Below are 19996 nucleotides of genomic sequence, written 5' to 3' on the forward strand. Positions count from 1 at the left end.
TAGCACCCCCACACCACAGCCGCCTTCCCCCCCCCCCCATTTGGCTCTTTACATGCAGATTTGTTTCTTCCCTGCTTCCAAATCTGCCTTTTACTTGAGGACTTCTCAATTTCTATGGCTTCATTGTACAACTAGCACTGAATGCATGATGATAACCTAGAGTACTTTAAAGTACTGTGAATAGATTTTATTCTTTGTGGGATGAATTCGCAGGGACAATAGGAGAATCTGTGGTGGAGACAGGCTGTGGTGTCCTCAAAAGGAATAGGAATTCTGCACTAAGTCACTTAAATTGTTCCAGTAGCAGATGCAGAAACTTGTTTCTTTCCTTTGAGTAGCTTGCAGAATTGACAGCCAGTGGACCATGAAGTGCCCTCTCCAGGTTGCTTTGCTCTAGGATCCCTCCACTCATCAAGGTGGTTTTGTCTCTGAAAGTGTAAACTTGTTTACCAGTGTACGTAATGCAAGAAAACCAGTCATGCCAAAATCTGGATTTGTAGTTCTGTCACTGCTCCCTGGTGATAGTGTCGTGAAACGTAGTACTGATTCCCCCCCCCCCATCATAGTGGCCTGGATAATCGGTAATTATTTACATTTTCCAGTGTGGAAGTCCTGGTCTGTTAGATTTGTGTTGAGGGTGGTAGCTGTATTTATGAAAGCTCTGGCATAAGAATATAATTTGGGGAAGTACATATTATCCCAAATATTTCAGAATATATTTCTACACAAATCTCTTTGCAAGTGTAAGATGATTAATACCATTACTATAATGCTGATAAATCCAAGAGATCAAAATTACTGAGGGTTCAATAGTAACATAATTTTCTGTGGCTAGATTGGCAAATGATCTCATCTAGTTCAGCTGGAGCATCCCATAGTCTGGGAGGTCCTTCCAATAAAACCAAAAAACCCTGGGAGCTTCTTTATTGAAGAATCAGTGTTATAACTGCTTCTCTATGTCATGTGTTAACATTTCTATAAATACCAGTCTCAAACTACCCTCAAATGTGCATTTTCTTTTTTCTCAGTTCCTTTAATCATCACTTGTGTTAAAGAATAACGTGCAAGTCTCTGAAGGATTTTTGATTTGTTTTAAATTAAGGAACTGCAAAGTGAAATGTTGCACTTTATTGTTTTGCAGAGTGCAGCACAATTCCAGAAAGAAACGTAAATTAAAAACCTCTACTCTGTATGAAAAAGAAACATTACAGTTTTATGACCATGTCATGTAAAATAGGAATGTAACAATATTAACAGATTGAAAAGTAAAAAAGTGTTTGTATGCTTTGTGATCTGCTTAAAAGTAAGTGTTGCTCTCTTCTGGCTATATAGTTGTAACATACAGTTGTGCCTTACTGTCCCAGTGAGATTGGATATTGTATTTATCAATCCATAAATAAACCCTCCACTGTATTAAAAAAAAAAACAAAACCCCAAACCAAAACTATTCCTGTATGGTAATTGACTATCCTTTAATGACTGGAAAAGTTAAATACCAGTAGAATGGTGCTAGCAGGCCTTCCAGATCAATTTTTTATAACTGAGCTTCTTTTCAGAGTATTAATAATCCTTCATTTTGCTGGTAGAGTGGAAGAAACTAGTGCAAAACATGAGCTCCAGAAGAGGACATGCACTCATAATACTGCACTATGGATCCCATAACAGCATGAGCTTTACGGCTCTCCATGGTTCCAAACTGGGCTTTTTTTGTCCCTCCCCATAGTGTTGTTCTAATTAAAGGGTATATAATACCAATGCTAGTTTGTGATGTCTGTCCTTATAAGCTCTCACCTTAGAAATCAGGTATTTATGCTAATGTGCTTTAAGGTGAACACAAAAAGATGCACAGCAAAAAAAACCACAACCAAAACAAAACCCAGCTAACCTTCCTGCAATAAACAAAAACCCCAACTATCAGAATCTAACTTTGCTGTTAGCTGTATAAATCACATGGAAGCCACCGAGTATCTTAGTGTTCTGAAATCTACATATTTAACATGTAACTTAAAAGGTGGTAGACGGTAAGAGGAGGAGTTTTACAGAGCTGAGAAATTTGTTAAATTTAAAATTGTTCAGAGCCAAGCTGTACAGATACAAGCAGATCTCCACAAAAGTAGTATTTTTAGCATACCTGGTTGCTTGTAGAAATTAAATCTGAAGTCTTGAGAACAAAGGTCATCTGTGAAGGTTAAAGTCTGGAAGAAGGATAAGATTATCAGCTCAAAGGCAGAACTACTTAGTATTTCATTTTTGTCTTTTGAAAAAGCAGTATATGGGGTAGGTATTTAAGTACAGATGAACCATTTTCCAGTGTACTGGCAAACAGGAAGTCAAGTCTGTTTTCAAATCTGCAGACTCAAGTTTGTTATATTGAGACTCTCTGGATGGTTGGCTCCATGCACCCAATTAGTTTTCATTAATTGTTAGAGTATTTTGAAGACTACAGAAAGCGGAAATAGGTTTGATAGCTAATCAATACTGAAAGGTGGCAAATGAGTTGACTTAAATAGCTGTAGGCCCATTAGCTTGGCATCAAGTCTGGGCAAAAGAAAAGAATCTGAATACAGGATTTGACTCAGGAGGAGCACAAGTAAAAACGTTTCCACAACTTTACAATGGAAAATTACTTGAAAGGTCTGTGTTGAGTTCTTTGAAACTACAACTTTGGTTGTAAATAGTGCGTGGATATATTATTTAAGTTGGCAGAAGTGTTTCATTTAAGCTGACAAATCTGCAGTACAACACTACATAGCAGAAAAGTGTGCATTAAATGGATTAAGATTTCAACTGAAATGGCATGTAGTAGTTGTCTGTGATGAATCACGGCTAAATGGGGGTGTTTCTCGAGAGTTTTCTGAATGGGTAAGTACTCCTCTTCACACTATGCAATACACTCACCCGTCAGCTTGAAGTGTAAAATTACCGCTAAAACCAAAAAAAAAAAAAAAAAATTCTCCATCAACTTGTCTCACTTGCAGCCACAGACACTCAAACTAAAGCGTTACTGCCACTGCTAAGTATAATGCTTTTTTTTCCTCTTTAAGGCTGTGATCCAGATACTTCTGAAGTGAAGGGATCTTTTCATTAACTGTAATTGCAATGGAATCGAACCTTATGTTACCAGTGGAGAATTGATAGTATAAGCCTTAACCAGTGCTAGTAACAGCTGATTGAGAACAGTATGAAAGTATGACCAGACTTTGGCCATGATGTTCAAGAAATCAGTAAGTTCCTGTGAGTAACCTGCTCAGCTGTGTCACCTTAAGAGAGTGATGTGTGCTGCAAAGTTATTTTCCAAATACAGATGGAGAGTGAATTGTTAAATAATGGTAGACGTAATTTTTAAGCAGTAGTAGCATGCATACACAGCACTAAGAAAAATCAAATGTAATACAGTCTGCTAATACACTCTGTTAATATAAGAAGCTGGAAAGCAGTTGCTTTTATATTTTGAAGCCTTCTGACATGTTCTGAGGTGGCAGTTTCAGTTTTCCGGCTTGTATATTGGGATGGTAACTATCCACGTGGACATGTCTCGACCAGTCAGAGCTATTGATCTTGTTATCAGTGAGAAATGTGATCTTCAAGTTCTTCTGCCAGATTCATCTCTAAAAACAGCTGCGAACCAGTGATTGTAGTCACTGACAAGAACAAGAGGCTTTTTAATGATTTGCGAGGAAATTTGTGCTTAAAAAACCCCCCCACAAAGTTAAAAACATTAAACAGTTTAACCAACGTTCACATGGATGAATTGTTGAGATTTATTTTTCTGTACACTATAAACATGTGGCATGAATTTGCTCTCGTTACAGATGCTGAGAAAAGGGAAAGGCAAATATTTATATTGCATTCATGTTTTACAGTAAAAACACTGTTCAGTTTGTTTATACAGTTCCACTGTTACAGTTTTTATCGTTAGTAATGAAACCACTGTAAAACAGAGTCTGAATTATATAGCAGATGTGTTAAGCCCCTAACTTTCAGGGTTGGGCATCCTTCTGAATACTGATACCATTTAGTTAGCGAGTTGATGTACTGGCTACAGCTGAACTGTTTCATACCTACATCTTCTTCTGTAGTTAGCTCTGCACTGTTACTGTACTAAGGATAGAATTTTATTATCAAGATAAATATGTTGATATTTTAAAGTAATTACATTTATGAAATATAAAGCCAGTGTGAGTGAGTGCAGGAGGCTATAAAGGATTTGGTGGGACGAGGTCGTGCCGCAGCTCCGGCGGGAGCGGGCGGGCAGCGGTACCGGGTTGCAGCAGATGGCTGGGAGGGAGAGCCTGTTTGCTGCGCAGCAGTACCCTGCAGCCGAGTTAGGAACAGCCGAGAACAGGCTTTCGGTGAACAGCTGCAGCTGACAGCGTACGTGGAGAAGAGAAACCAAATTGTATCATCCGAAATTAGTCTTTTCATCTCTGGCTACAAAAATAGCACTGATTATAGTTGCTCTTCTGTTATCGTTGTTATTCGTGGAATCTGTGTGCTAGATGGATTTTGCTAATCTGAACGGTTATATCCTTTTCTGATGTCTTTATGTCATACTGACACAGGAGTGCACAAAGCGGATGGCTTCCAAGTCATTTGGCAAAACCAGAATGTACGAGTAATCTACAGTGCAAAATAAGTTTTATGGAGAGTGGAGAGATTATATTGATAGTGGAATTGATTGTAGCTTTATGAATTCATGTGATTGTTGGTAATAAGGTAAAAAGGACTTCACACATGATGAAACGTGAAACTATTACTAAAAACGCTATCTCTCCATGTTAGTAACATGCAGATCAGGTATGCCCTTATTTTTCAAAATTATTGGAGGTATTTTGTACTATAGAATGGTACTTTGTTTATAAAAAAAAAAAAAAAAAAAAGGGGAGGGGGGACTTCTTACTGAAAGCAAAAGGATTACAGTCACTAGCATGAGATTCCTTATGTTCTATATTTGATAACAATTCTTTAAATCCTGAGTTTGTCACAGAATTCTAAGTGACTGCATTTTCAACGTGCATGTCACATAAAAGTGAAAAATTGAAGTGGTTAAATGAGAAGCACAGCTTTAGATCTTGTGGAGACATGGTGTGTTATCTTATGTGATCTAATAATGAAGTAGTTGTTTGTAACTGGTGAAATAACTCAGAAGAAATATGATAAGTGTGTTTGTCACAACTAGTTCTGAAAGCAGTAGCTGCTTATGAGAAAAATTTCCTAAGGAACATTTTACCAATTTCATGTGCTATATTATTCATGTAGTAACAGTAATAGCAACTTATGGGCAACATAACGTTACGGCACAGTATGCTGCTACTGATGACTGTTCCTACTTATACATGTCTATGTATGAATTGTTAAAATATGCCAGGGGATTTGCCTTTGGCATATTGCGTATAAGGATAATTCTGCTTTATATTATAATTAAAAGAATAATAAAAAATGGACTTTCTTTCACGTGAAGTTGTACACTATTTTAGCAGTAAGTAAATTCATCTGGATTAATATTTATTCTTAATTGCTTTGAATGCAGAAGAGCTGTGAGAAGTAGTATGTTAAAAAAAAAAACCACAAAAAAATCAGTTTTCTCTTACCCTGGTATATGTCAAATCAGCTATATGCACTGCTTTACAATCTTGCCCACAGTGCTGTGAGTCTGCAGTGTAAAGATTTGCATGAACAGGCTATGCATCTTACCATTGTCACCTGCCATTCAGGCATGTCAAAAATCGTGAGCCGACTAAGGCTAAAAATTCTGACCGAGTCTGTGAAGAGTCTGGAGTATCTCTTGAACACCTCCCACGTTCATTCTTAAAAACTAGAAAAGGAACAGTGTTTGAAACCCATCCTGATGTGCCAGAGGTTATGTGAATGCAAGATGTGGGGCCCCGCACATTCTTTGGAGGATTAAAAAAAAAAAAACAAACAAGAGGATTTCTCTAAAATGGGATGTGGAGGAAGGGATGATTCTTTGCCTAAACAGTATTCAAGGAGCACGTTACTAGGTGTGTGTGTCATGGAATACAAAGCTCAGCTGTAAAACAGTCTTCCCTATTTTCTCTGCTGCTGTAGGAAGTACTTTTACAATGTTGTACCAACAATGTAGCAAATATCCATTGGAAACCTCATAGGAAAGTGATTTTATTTAAAACATAAAGTGAAACAAAACAGTCACTCAGGCTTGCAATCTCATAAGCAGCAGAATGTGTGCAGTGCCCAAGATGTTTGTCCAGCAGCCAGGCACCATAGCAGGGGTGTTCAAGCTGTGTGTCCAGTAGTCTGGCACTATGTTGCTCGTGTCCAGATACGAAGTCCAGGATCCCTTATAGAGGACAAGGGACATCAGCTGTTAGGTCCTTATGTCTTCTGGCCTCTTCCTAGGTTGGCAACCATTCTCGGTTTCAGATACGCCTTTGTGTACCCTTTTGGAGGTGACAGTGGTCTGTGTCTCTACCCTGTCCCACTCTGTGAATTATCACTGTTCTTTGTCTCCAGATCTGGGCGTCTTCTGAAATTGCAGGGGGATGTGCTGGGGTCTTGATGACCTGCTAACCTGTGTGCCGTTAACACAAGCCCTTCTGAGAGCCCTGTTCCTGCTCTATGTTCCTTTTGTGCCTCCACACCCAGGCACTCCCTTTCTTTCTCCAATCACACCACTCTTAGCCTTTCTTATTACAGTTCTTTGCATTGCCTCATAGATTGGGTTTAGGTGCCTTTTTAAAAGTTACCTAGAAAGTGAAAGGAGCACGAAGGCAGCTAATTTTTTGCAGGACTGTAAGCTACTTATGTTATATTTTGTGTTTATGATTTAAGCTTTTGTCATTATCAGCTTTCCAGGTAAAATTTGACACATTTTAAGCCATTGGAAAGACCTCAGTGGACTTTCAATCTGTAGTGCCAATTTTGCTTTCTCTATCTTCACACACCTCCACCACATTTAACTTTCAAGGTTTCGTGTCTTGGTCTTTCAACATACACCTGTTTCTAGGTCTTTCCTTCCTCACCTACTTCTCAGGCTCTAGGGAAGAGGAGAGGAATCATCTTCTATGTCCCTGTCAATTCTGCTCATCTCCTGGAACGTGTACACGTGTGTGTGTGAGAGAAAGAGAAAGGTAGTATTTTGGAAAGCCAGATCTGATGGATCTGAGTTTTTGCTGACCATTCTAATTACAACTAAGGGTACCTTAAAACAGAGCGTGAGAGGTGGGGTGAAACCCGGTAGCATAGCACACTATTCATTTCAGTATAGTTTCCAATTCCAGTGTGCTGATTATGTCAGAACACTGATTTTTTTTTTTTCCCCATTGGTCCATTGGTACTAGGGCATGTTGATCTATATGAGAAGACAATAGTACAATTTTCATGGTAAATTTATTTATGAGATGTTTCTCCATCTCTTTTTGGCTTTGAAATTCCTGAAGTTGCCTGTAGGCAAGAAATTGTCTATCTGAACGTGAGATTTAAAGTTCATGGAAACTAACCTTTAGTTACGGTAGAGAAAAAAAAAATATGAATGGGCAACAGGTCAAAACTTAATAAAAATAGTATTTTCAGAATTTTTAACAGAAAAGGATTAATATATATAATGTTGAGTTTTCACAATTATTTCTTGTTCCAGATCAATTGATTGTATGTTCAGTAAGTAAGGTATGAAACAAGAAAAATAGCTTTTTGTTTTTTCTTCATAATTTCCACTAGGTTTTAACTGTAGAGTTGATAGTGTCACCATCAATTTTGGTGCCTGCTAATTTCCAATAGCCTTGATGTATATACATTGCAAGTTACATTTGCAAGTTCTGTTGGTACTAGTGTGAACGCTGCTTCCACATAATCTATGGAAGTCAGATAGAAAGTATATCAAGCAGAGCAGTTAAAAACTGGGGCATCCAAAGTCAGTGAACTTGTTAAAATAAAATAATACAAAAAAATTGGTTAAAGCAAATTGAATTTCAGTATTGGATGAAACATTCCTTTGTATGAGTTGCTTTAAGTGTCACCCGCTGCTTTTTTATAATAAGACTTACTTTAGTATTTAGTTTAGTTTATTTGTAGTTTTAGAATAATTGAAAGAAACCCCAACTTTTCAAAGATTGGCATTGGGAATTGTTTCCATTATGATAAGTAAGTTTGAGAGAGTTCCTGTTAACTGTTCCTTATCAAATTAATTGTTTTGTGAATCATTTGCTGTTGGTTCCTCAGTCTCTCAAAGTCACATAGTGCTTGGCAGGTTCTTGAGGGAGGACTTGAATAGGAAGGGTCAGAATTGACAACATGAGAATGGGAAATACCAACATGAGAATGAGAAATACCCTGAAATACAGGGCTAGGGATCATCTGCTGACTACAGTTTTTCTGAAGGTGCAGGTCACTGGTGCTTGCAGAAATGCTCTGTCGTGCAGGAGGGTGGAAGCTAGTAATACTTTGGTGAGGATACTGAGAGTTTTTAATAATGTAAGTTCTGTGTGATGAGATAGTTCTGCTTAGAGCAATGCATTATTCTTCCAGTTAGGTTGTCGGCTCAGCATCCTTGAGAACAGTCATTATGCTTCCTTGCTACAGTGGTTTGTTATTAACATGAAAGGGTTTCTTGCCTTACTGGAGGCTGAAATTATGTCCATCTCGGTTCCAGTGAAACTGGAACGTGTGTCTGTTGATGATAGCTTACCATAACAAGGTCGTTTATCTTCAAAATACGCACAATTAAAAAGTAGTTTCGGTAGTGGTGCATACATAATGCTCCAGGTATAGTCAGTCAAGCATGGGCTGTAGGCTGTTCTCAATAAAGTAGAAACCAACAAATTCCAGGGAAAAAGGGAATTCAGTACTGTGTAAACTACATTCTGTGGAATGAATGACACACGTGATTTTACTCCAGGAAACAGAATGGTTTCTGAACAAAGCCTTTCAGGTGTGTTTTGGGTATATGCTTCTCCTCCCCAGCCTGTTCTTAGTTAAAGTTTGCCTGTCCTGGGTCTTCCATACTTGGGTCCAATTCACTTGACCATCCTTTCCCTTAAACTAAAGGAAGGGGGTGGCTATGATTCTTTGAAAAGTAACATCAGCATGTTTTATATAGAATGTCTAAAAATGTTAACTAGTTTCTGGAAGGTACAGCTAATCTTTTGTGTCTTGTGCAGATAATAATGTATGATCTGAATAGCTTCCTGGATGCAAATTTAATTTCATTTGTTCATCTCTCTAGGCTCACTGAAGGGAGTGTGGATTGATCAAAAATAATGGTGAGTAAAGCCATAAGGTTATTTAGGTACTAAATACCAGGTACTAAACTTGTCAGATTTGTTGGTTGATTTAGGTTTTTTTTTTTCCCTCCTTTTCCTTGTCCAAAGAAATCAGTCATTGAGATTTTAATTTTTCATAGGATACTTTCAGAGAACTGGAATGTTGCCATAGTGCCAGCTTTCAGTTGGGCTTTGCTTGAAAGAAACTTTGATTTAACTACATATTCTAACATGAATAAATGCTTTTAAAGTTATAAAATTCCTGTCCCATGATGGCATTTTGCTCTGCTAAGAGGCACTAATTGTGTAATTGTATTAACTTGGAGTAGTTATCTTAAAAGTTGTATTTGTTAAACAGTAGGATTGGAAGAAAGATAACATAACCAAACGTCAATTATCAAATAGAAAAAAGTACATTCAAAATTTCTAAGGATGACAATCAACTTCTGGAGTTTCATTTATTTTTTTCCAGTGAATGAAATAAAGATATTCTGGTAGTTACGATGTGTAACAGAGTGCTATATTCTGTTCTCAGCTCTGCCACAAACCTTTGGCATGTTTTGTTGCAGCTCTCCAGGTCTGTTTTTCCCTATCTTCATAACAAGAATAAGACTTTCCCAACAGTGTGAGCATGGATGGTAAAACTCATGATCAGGTGAAATATTTGAGTGCCTCAGAGAGAAAGTGATGGTGACGTGTGCTGTATTTCCATTTTCATGATCTACTCGCTACTTCTAACATAGGAGTTGAAAATTGTCACTGGAAGATTATTTCTGAACTTGATCAACTAAAGGGTTAAGGTAATTAGAATAAGATGAGAAATACAAACAGAGAAAAGAGAGGAAGGGGTTAGAAAATACGGTATATCGTCATGTTCTTGTATGTGAGAAAGAGAAGCCAAAGAAAAAAAATTTCTCTTTCACATCTCTCATTGTAGTACAGGAGAATGATAATAAATGTTTCTGGCACTAGCTATGCAGGAGCGCACCCGCATTAGCTTCAATCCAGGCTGGCATCAAACTTAAAGCAAAAAAATCATGTCATAACATCTACTGTGACTAGGTGATAACAGGTGAGTGTCACTGATGCAAGGCCAGGAGATCAGTGACAAGATGACAGTTGTTGAAGTATGTCTACACTGTGGATAAGTGGGGAGAAATGAGTAAAAGTAAGTACCTAATCTGTGTGATCTTACAACTGTCGTAAGTGCTTTTTTCTTCTACAGCACTGACAGTTCCGTAGTTAATTAGGTGATAGTTTGTGGTGTCTCTTTGAATTGTGACCTGCTACAGCAGAATATACTCTCCCTGCGTGCAGTGTGCATTCTGGTGCTATCTCAACATTGTCATGCTATATATTGGAGCCATGGTTAAGAAGCCCCATAGCTAATTAACACTGGTATATTTTTGGATGCATTGCTTCTGAGTAAGCATAGAGTTCAGCATTTCTGTAGTATTTGCTTAGCCAGCTTATGGACATCTGCAGTTAGATATAAAATCTTACAGAGCAAGGGATTATTGCAGTCTGTGAAGCCAGCTAATTTAGTCCATTAGAGTCAGGCTTTTAAAGTAATGAACCAGTGGGCGTTTTAATGTTGAATGTATTTTATTCTGATTCCTAAACTACCTCTCTTTTTTTTATTTTTTTTATTTTGGGATTCCAGAGCCTCTCCTAACATTCAAGAAGAAGGTGGTCCTGTTGCTTGCTCATAGGCTGCGAGATGTGGATGTTTCTCTTCTAGCAAGCAAAAACCCGTCCTTCACTTCCATGGAGCTGAACGAACAAAGATGTCTCTACTTCCTGTTTCAACCATCTCACCTAACATTTGATTCACCAGGTGACTTCTCCTACAGAAGTACCCCACCGTTTTATCAAAATTCAAAAGCGGAGTAACAGAAATTAGCATTTGTTTCCCTGAAGAAGTGTCTTCTGTGCCAGCTCTTCATCCAGCTTTCTGCATTCTGTTTAAAAATTATCAGATGCAAGTGGAAGCTGGTGTTCTTCACTGATATCTCCTTCTTCATTTTAGGAAGGTTAAGTACTTCACTGTGTCATATTGGAATTCCTAGCAGATAAACTGTCTGCATGCATTGCTATGTCAAACTGTCTTGGCATGTAAGAAAAGTTGCAGCAGGAAAACCAGAACATATGTTCTGCTCTGACATGAGGAAGAAACTTACCAAACAATGGGGGACATACCGTACAGGTATTTTCTAGTCCAGGACCCCAGGCTTGACTTTGTAGATAGATGTCTTGATGTCAACTCACATAAAGCAGCTAATGCACAGGAACAAATGCAGAATCACCTTGTCTATAGTGTGTAAATGCATCATCCCAGTCTGTGATCAAAATGTATATTTGCATGTGTAAACCTATGTAAGTGCTGGATCTGAAGAGCTTTCACCAGAAGGAGAAATTACTCTGCACCATTTCATTTTTAGCAAAGAAAAATGAAGCTTTAAAGGCCTCTGGGGTAACAGGATAATGATTAGGTTTACATTAAATCATTCCCTCCCTCTGGCTTTTTATGAATCCTTAGCAGCAAAAGGAACAAAAGCATTCTACAGTAGAAGAGATGGGGCAGAACTTCTTTCTTTATTAAAGAAATCAACTTCTGGTGGGATGGAAGAGACCAGAGGTGTAAAGTTGCAGTTTATCCACTCAGCTTCCTTGGCACAGTTTCAGCTTTTCATACTGCTGATGGAATCAGCTTTTTGATTCTTCTGTGACTGAGAACTGAGATGACCTATATGTTTCCATCATCTGGGCAGAAATAGGCCCAAAAGAATGGACTGTTAGCCACGTAAGAGGGGTGAGTTGAGAGAGAGCAGAAATACTTAGGACGGGCCTTTTTCTGGTTCCTCTTATTCCTTCCCAAACTAAGGCGCAATCTGTTGTTCTTATGTTTACACAAGATTCTTTGTCTCCTAATCATCTGTGATTATATAGGATGTTTTCTGTCATTCTGAGATGGGAGCGTATATTGTTTACATGCTCCCTGCTATGGTATTGTATATGGCAAGTAAGATTTCTTGGCAAAAAAAACCAGAACTGGGATATGTATTCTATTCCACTTCAAATCCAGAGCTCTTCTTAGTGCACCTTATTCCAAGCTTGTGATTTAGAAAATGTGACTTACTAGCTTAAAATAATATTTTCAAATCTGGATCAAATAAAGGTATATAGGTTCTGTTAATAGGTTTTGGGAGATAATAGCGTGGTTGGGGGGGTGGTTTAGATCTCTTGTTTTGTTCTGTTTTTCCTTTTAGATAACTGCTGGAGAGAGCCAGACAGCCTGAAAATGGCTGAAAAGGCCAACGATTGAAATCCTTCTTAAATCTTAGTGATAGATTGCAAGGGCAGCATTCTGATATTTAAAATGTGGTGACATTTTATGGGACCAAGTTCCATAGCAGAGTAAGGACAAGTGTTGATGTTGATCCTAATTTTCAGAGTAGAGTTGAGTTAAGTCGGTGAGAAGACCAGCATAATGGCAGCTTCTTTACCCATTTTTTGTTTCCACGAAGAAAAGATCAGACACGTAAGCTAAAGAGTGGTGGGCAAGACACTGCATATCAAAATAATGCTAACTGTAATGAGCACAGAGGTGCACTAAAATTGTGTGTAACATTGTGATGAACTGTGTGATAAGAGTTACATTGATCTTGATAAGGCAACCACCAGTTTGGCCTGACTTCTTTTAAGAACATAGGATTTCTTTGCTGAATATGGTCTGAATTTTCTGGCATTGGAGGCAACTAGAAAAGCACACTTCCTTTTAGGGCCTCCCTATGTTGAAACCAATGGGGTTTAATGTAGATGTCTGTAGAAGCAGGATCCATCTCTAAGTGATGGAAAACACTGTCAATATCATAGGGTTATAAGTGTTTGGGAGGTATCTGGTATAAGAAACATCTGATTTTAGATCTGGGAATTTCCTTTTCTTCCTTCTGCTCATACTTATCCTTCTGATGTTAGAGCTAGCGGTTGGTTTTTGCATAGCTTGATGAGAAAATATTTGGGGGACAGGAAGGTATTTTTCTTTTCTGTGGACATGTACAAAAACTAAGAATTTGTCTGACTAGAATGTAGACGCTTTAAGCTGTTTGATTTCTTTTTCCATAGGAATAACCCTCAACATTTTGTAACCCTGCATTGTAACAAAAAAATAGAACTGCTGATTTTTCCTGACTCCTATCCATGACAATGTAACAACATTAGTTTTCAAGTTGAATTTTAGAACATAATATTTTTAGCAGGGCTAAGGATCTGTGGCTTTCACAGAAGTACTACTCCAATAGTGCATGCCCAGAAGACCCCCATTGCTGTACCTTTCCGGCCAGCACCTTTATAAAACTGCTGTATTAGGAAATGCTGCCTCAGCCTACTTACTTTTTCTTGCTCCACTTTTTCTCTACATTGGTTGGAAATCTTCCCATGTGAAAGATTACAGAAACAAGGGGCATGTGCAATAGATCATATATATATACATATATATATTTTAATACTTGTGGACAAAATGATGTTACAAGTTGTTTGAAAACAACAAAATCACCAATGTCTTCCATTTTGAGATGTGTATAGTTCCATAAGCATTAGTGCTTTGTAGCAAACTGTAGTGCCATGTTAGGATCAGTGCATGAGCCTAGTAGTATTTTTACAATTTCAGAGTGACAAATTTATTAATAAACAGTGATGATAATGTAATTAACAATAGAAAGGATACAATAGGAGTGTCACAAACGTGGTCTAAACATGCAGTATCCTCCCTTTGACAACGGCAACGCTATCTTTAGAAATGGAATGCATTCACTTAATGGGCTTCATAGAATCATAGTTGACTTTTTGCTTTTAGTCTATCTGTCCAACTTGCAATAGTAAGTTAGTCTGTGTAAGCGTCCAGAACTCTTGTCTTTATCAGTGAGATTCTTCTTTTTAGTCTTTGTCAAAAAGTGTTTTCTTCCATGTGCAGCATTTTGAATTTTATTATTACCCATCCTGTGATATGCTCAGAAAAGTATGAATATGCTAAGGAGTTTGTGTGCATTTTGTACACATCTCTGCTACCTTAAGATGATTTACAAAATCTGTTAAGTAATTTTTTTTTTTCAGATCTGACTATATAATTGTTATAACTAGTTAAGCATTATCCTCATTGTATAATAAGTTAATGGTTGCAAAATGCTATCTGCCAATTATGCGTAGAAGACTTTTATCCATTATTGCAGGAATGGGGAACCTTTCTTGGCTGAACTCCTATTGAGTCTTTTAACACCTTTGGTGGATCCTGCATTTACATACATCTTAATATTAATAAGAGAGAATATAATGTCAAGGGCTGTTGAAAAACAACATTGCAGACGGTATCTGTGCAGCAGGCTATCTCTAGCCTATGGATCAGAGATTCCCCACCCCTGTATTATTGAAAATTCAATATCCTGTATTTTAGGTAAGTTCCAGTATTGCTTTCCAGCTCTAAGCTCAATTTTAATAATTTCTGTCTCTCCCTCTGCTTTTTTCAGAAGGAAAGTTTAGACCAGGGGAAGTCCAAATGATTTAGCACTCAGTGGGCAGCTTGGACTGGTCAGATAAGAGACTGATATGATTCCCGAGATGTGCAATGCTCTGTGGATGGCATCCTCTGATTTCCTAGGAAAAAGTCTTTTATTTGGTGCCAGTGTTGCTCTTCACCCGTATCTCTCTTTTACAAGAACAAAGTTCTCTTTCAACTTAGAGAGGATACTGCATCTTTTTTTCCTGAGACCTGCCTGTAAATGGCCATTAGGGGGAGGGAGGGAATGGGTAGCTTGGTTTTGTAATTTTGGTATGATATTTCTCTAAAGTAATTAATCAAGAAGCATGTACTTTGGTGCAAAACCAGTAATCCGTGCAGAATTAATGTATGTAACAGGGAAAAAAAGAAAAAAAAACCCACGAACAACCAACCCTCTGCATCTAATACATTTCCAAGAAAATTGGACAGGTGGGCCATTTACAGCAGAGCTCTGGGGGACCTGTGCTGAGAGTTAGGTTCAATTCTAAATGGAAGTAGCTGTACCATTGAATAAAGTAGATTAGTGCTTGGGAGAATCAATTGAAAAATACCTCTGAAACTGGAATGCAAAATAGCACAGTATGTAGGGGGAAGAATCCCTGATGCAAACAAAGCCATAAGATGATTTAATAAGAAAATAGAACTTTAGTAGCAATAACTGTTTTGCATGTGATAGTAAATAACTTGCATTAGCAAGACTGTACAGTAGAGTAAGTGGGTAATAACCAAATAAGTTTGTGGCGCTCTGTGCTGCAGGGAGTTGCATGAAGAGTCTCTTCCTGAGAAGATGGGTGAATTCCTCTTATGTTCCTCTCATTGGAGAGAATTTGGCACTTGAATACTTAGTTAATGAACCTGATAAAAAAAAAATTAGCTTTGTCACATGTCTGAAGCACTGTCAGTGAGTGTTGGGGGAAGGGCAGACAGTTCTTTTTGAAAGGATAGCTGAAGTTTCCCTGTATTTTTTTCTTTTTTGAAGTCTAGTACTTGCTCTGTTTCTCTGAGAAGAAACTAAACCCTTCCAAATACTGGCCTGTGAAGAGAACCTGATTCTGAAGTTAGAAGCTTTTATTGTAGGAAATAGCTTTTGTTTTCTTTGTTTAAAAAGACCAATCTGAGATGGTCTAAAAATAAAAAATTAGAGAACACTTGACACTCAAAACATTTGTACATCCCAAGCGCAACTGTAGAATTCTAAAAATGTTACTTTACAGCAAAAAATAATTTTAGCCTTGCTAAACACTCCGTTTCAGACCACAATTGATTTCTGTTGATGCCTGAAGTTTTGCAGAGGCAAATACTGTGAAGCTTTTGGTAGCACAAAGGGTTATTGATCTACAAGCTGCAGCCTCTGCACCCAGCAAAGTATTTGCTATCAAAGGGTTACATAAAAGAGCCGCAGGAGTTCTAAAATGTCCATAGTTGACACTGTTTTCAGTGCAGATATGTAGTCTATAGAGACAATATGGCCCAACAGATAATACTGTATTCTGAACAGAACTATTACATCAGAGGTTTAGATCTGTCTGGCTGGATTTCTTCTAGAAAGCTGAAGTCATTTGGACTGTAACTTACAGCTGAAGGGAGGCTTCTAATGTTCCGAAATGATGGAGGTGAAACCCTTTGGCTCTTCGTAAGTTGATAGTGGGACTGTGAGAGCTGTGAGCATTTTTACAGTGTAAAGTAACCAAGATAAGCATAAGGATGTCTAAGTTAAGTGTTGGCTAATATGTAATACGTGTATGAAAAGCTAATTGATCTGCAAGGTTGTAATCAGCTTAAATTCCAGCTATTGAATTATTGATAAAATTGGAAGCTGGCCATAGGGGACCTAAATTTGATTGTTATCTGATTACATTAGAGAAACTATAAATTTATTCTGGTCTGTGGTCAGCAAGTGCATTTGCACAATGATGAAATAATAATGAAAATACGGTCATGTTCATACTTCTGAAGTATGAACTTTGTGGCTGAATAGAATTCTTCAAGGGTTTATTCATTCAGAGAAGGGGGGGGGAAATCAAGACTGATGTAGACAGGCAAGCTATCTGCATATTCTTCCCAGTTCAGACTTTTTATAATATCTGTATTCTATGGGCTACCAGACTAGAAATTACTATTCACAGCAACAAAAGGAATCCCTTTGCCTTTCAGCTCTTGCACTATGGCACGGCTTTTGCTCCAACGCCCTTGATTTCACTGCTTCTAAAACTAAGTGGAAGTGTTAGATGCTACCACATTTCAGCGTGGGATATCAAAGGTATAGTGACCAGTACCGACATGCCTCCTTTAGCAGTACTAAACCCAGATGATACAAGTATATGCTGTTTCCATACCCAGCAGGGCTGCTGCAGAAGGTCTAGCCAGTACTTGTGTTGGGAATTACACCTTCAGGAATTGCACCTTCTGCAACTGAGGATAATTGTCAAATTTAGGACAAAAAAGAAAGTCTTGCAAAGACTCCTTGAATAGTGAGTGAGAAGTTGTACCAAGCTTCAGGACACTGACACTTTACACAAGGATTACATTGTCAAGAGCTGGCAGTGTGGTTTTTTGGGCAGAGAAGGGAAAAATGTGGAAAAGAAGAACAGTTTTTGATAGATAACCAATCTTGGAAATAACTGCTTCCTGCATCCCTAGGAAACGCTCTGGTCTTCCTCCAAAACTAATAATCCTGCTTGCTGTTCAGGTACGGAGCTGCATAATGGCAGTTCAAGTTAGATTCCATTGGATTTCTTTTAATGAATGATCCAGCCTTTTGCCCCTGTAGCGCTTTGACTGGCACACAAAAGCCAGCAGTTGAACCAGGGTGTCTCGTTTAACAGTGCAGAACACCAACCATGGATTCTGATGTCTATTCCCTTTCAGTCTGCTCTACGCTTTCTCCTGAGTTTTAGAGGAAGTGTTAGTGTTCACGATGTAAGCAGAGCATGTTTCTGTCTCTGAGCCTATGTACCAGGTTATAATATAGACAGACTCCCTAAGGCTTTACAACATCTAAGGTTAAAGATAAAAGGTAACTTACTGTTATAACTTACTGTTTAGTGTGTCCTATGTAAATCCTGTCTGCTTCTCTCCACTTCCCCTCCAAATGAGTGTGTTTGCAGGTCAAACAAAAGGCGGCTAGTTTGTAATGCCTTAGGCATGAAGAACTGCATGGAGAAACTGAATGAAAGCGGCACAGGCCCACAAACCAAATCTTAGAGCTAGTATTCTAATTATGCATGATTCAAAATGTCTAGTGTAATGTAGTTATTACCAGTAAATTGAGATATGCATTTATACATAATGAAGCAATAGGAATTAATATACCAATAGCTTGAACTTCCTGCTTTGATTCTCAAACTTTGGTTTTTTTAGAGAATGTGCTGCCTCTGTAGAGAAAGGGGCAGAATGTATAGATAGGGACAGAAGCATGGCACCAAAACTGTAAATCAGGAACCAGGATCAGCAGAACTCGCCTTTATAACCTTGTCTGGTTCATATTAGTGCCCTGAGCATGTAAAAAGCAGGGCATGAACTAAGCATGTTTAGGGGCGAGATGAGGTTTCTCACCTGCTGCAGCTGTAGCAAGGAAAAGGGTGCAGAGTTTCTTACAAGGTGCAGGGGGGAGCAACTGGTGGAAAAAAAAAAAAACCACAAACACAAAACAACACAAAAAACCAAGTAATGGAAAACACAGATTCAAATTGAGTGTAGTATTTGCCAGACAGTAGGTAATAAGCGTGGGTGTGGTGAAAGAAATTATTTGGAGAAGACTGAAATTAATAAGCACAGTACATATATTTCAGGTGTTGAATAGCTTTTTAATAGACAGTATTTTCAGGTAACTCTCTAGCCACATAGGCAGCTGTACTGAAGCATACTGGTACCAGCCAGCAATAATGGCACCTGCAGGAATGAACCTGAAAATACTGGTAATCTTGTATATTTTTTAAGTTCTTTAAAGAGATTTTTAAAAACAGAAAATGACATTTGATCACTGAGGTCTTTATCTTCTGCAACACAGGTTGCAATAGTCTTTTTTCTTTATTTCACTTATTAAATAAAAGAGAATTTGGGTGCCATCTTTCTGTAACTTTAGTGTGTTCTCTGTAACATTTCCCAAGTCTTTTAGTGGATAATGCAGTGAATTTCTGCTGGCAGTTTGAAAATAACATAGAACGTGTGGCATAGCCTACGTCACTAATGCTTTTCCAAGTTTAAACTTGTATTCAAACATGTAGAATACTAGCTTGTTACTGCAGAATTCTATACTTCTAGCTTAGCTTAATTTTGTAGGTGGGCTTAACTTGTGCAGAACACTTCTCCATGTACAGAGGCTCAGTCCTCTTTCTTAAATAGAAAGAGGAAGTGTCCTGGAGGAAGAAATTGTGTGTCAAGTTAACTCCTGTTCATACTTCATAGCCAACCATCCACAAAGCACCATGATTTGGGTTTAGAATGGGGGTTGTGTTTTTCTCATGAATGCTTTCTAGATATACAAGACTTGCCAAATGAAGATAGGAATATTGTAAGAGAAGATAACTAATTTATGGTATCAGAAGTTAGACTAAATGAAATCCTTTGAGCCAGCTTCTTCAAGCAAAAAGGGAATTTGTAAAACAAGTTTAGCCCAGCGGTTAACCATGGTCACCTAATTCTTAGTGGGTATTCTTTAGAACACTTTGCATGGTTTTAAACCCTGTTAAATAGACATTCTTTTGTGTGATGAGTAAGCAGCTGTATCCTTTGTTAATGCTTATTCCCTTCAATATAAAACCTGGGGAATAAACTACTTTAGGATGTCAGTGAAGATATCCTCCTTTCGAAAAGTATAACAGCAAAGGAGAAGTATTAGTTAGTTATAGATTCTTAAAAATTACCTTAGTACTTAAAAAACAGGCTAGAAAATACTTCCTATACTGAACTTCTGATAGCATGCTCACATGGATTAGCGGAGGAAACTATTGGTGTCACTAGGAACTATGTACTCCCATTGCACATGTTTTACATGGTAACAGTGAAAGAATGTCTCCCTGCAAATTCTGATGTTTTTCCAAAAGGCAGCTTGCTTTTATATCTATGCATCTTTGAGGATTTCAAGATAAGATTTTATTCTTTTGACACTGTAAAGAGGAACTGTTTAAAAATGAACTTGGAAACTCTGCACCTGTATACAAATTTTTTTAGCAATAAAGCAGCACAGGCTGAGAATGCACTAAAA

At 37.9% G+C, this 19996-nt stretch overlaps 1 long non-coding RNA gene across 1 annotated transcript; it reads left to right on the top strand.

The window, feature by feature from the left end:
- The first annotated feature begins 9197 nt into the window (after positions 1 to 9197).
- LOC103897501 lies at positions 9198 to 19996 on the top strand. Its single transcript, XR_657493.1, has 3 exons — positions 9198 to 9236; positions 9806 to 10036; positions 10900 to 19996. It is a non-coding gene; the product is annotated as an uncharacterized LOC103897501 (long non-coding RNA).

Source organism: Aptenodytes forsteri, unplaced genomic scaffold, assembly GCF_000699145.1.
Source record: "Aptenodytes forsteri isolate BGI_AS27 unplaced genomic scaffold, ASM69914v1 Scaffold146, whole genome shotgun sequence".
NCBI lineage: Eukaryota > Metazoa > Chordata > Aves > Sphenisciformes > Spheniscidae > Aptenodytes > Aptenodytes forsteri.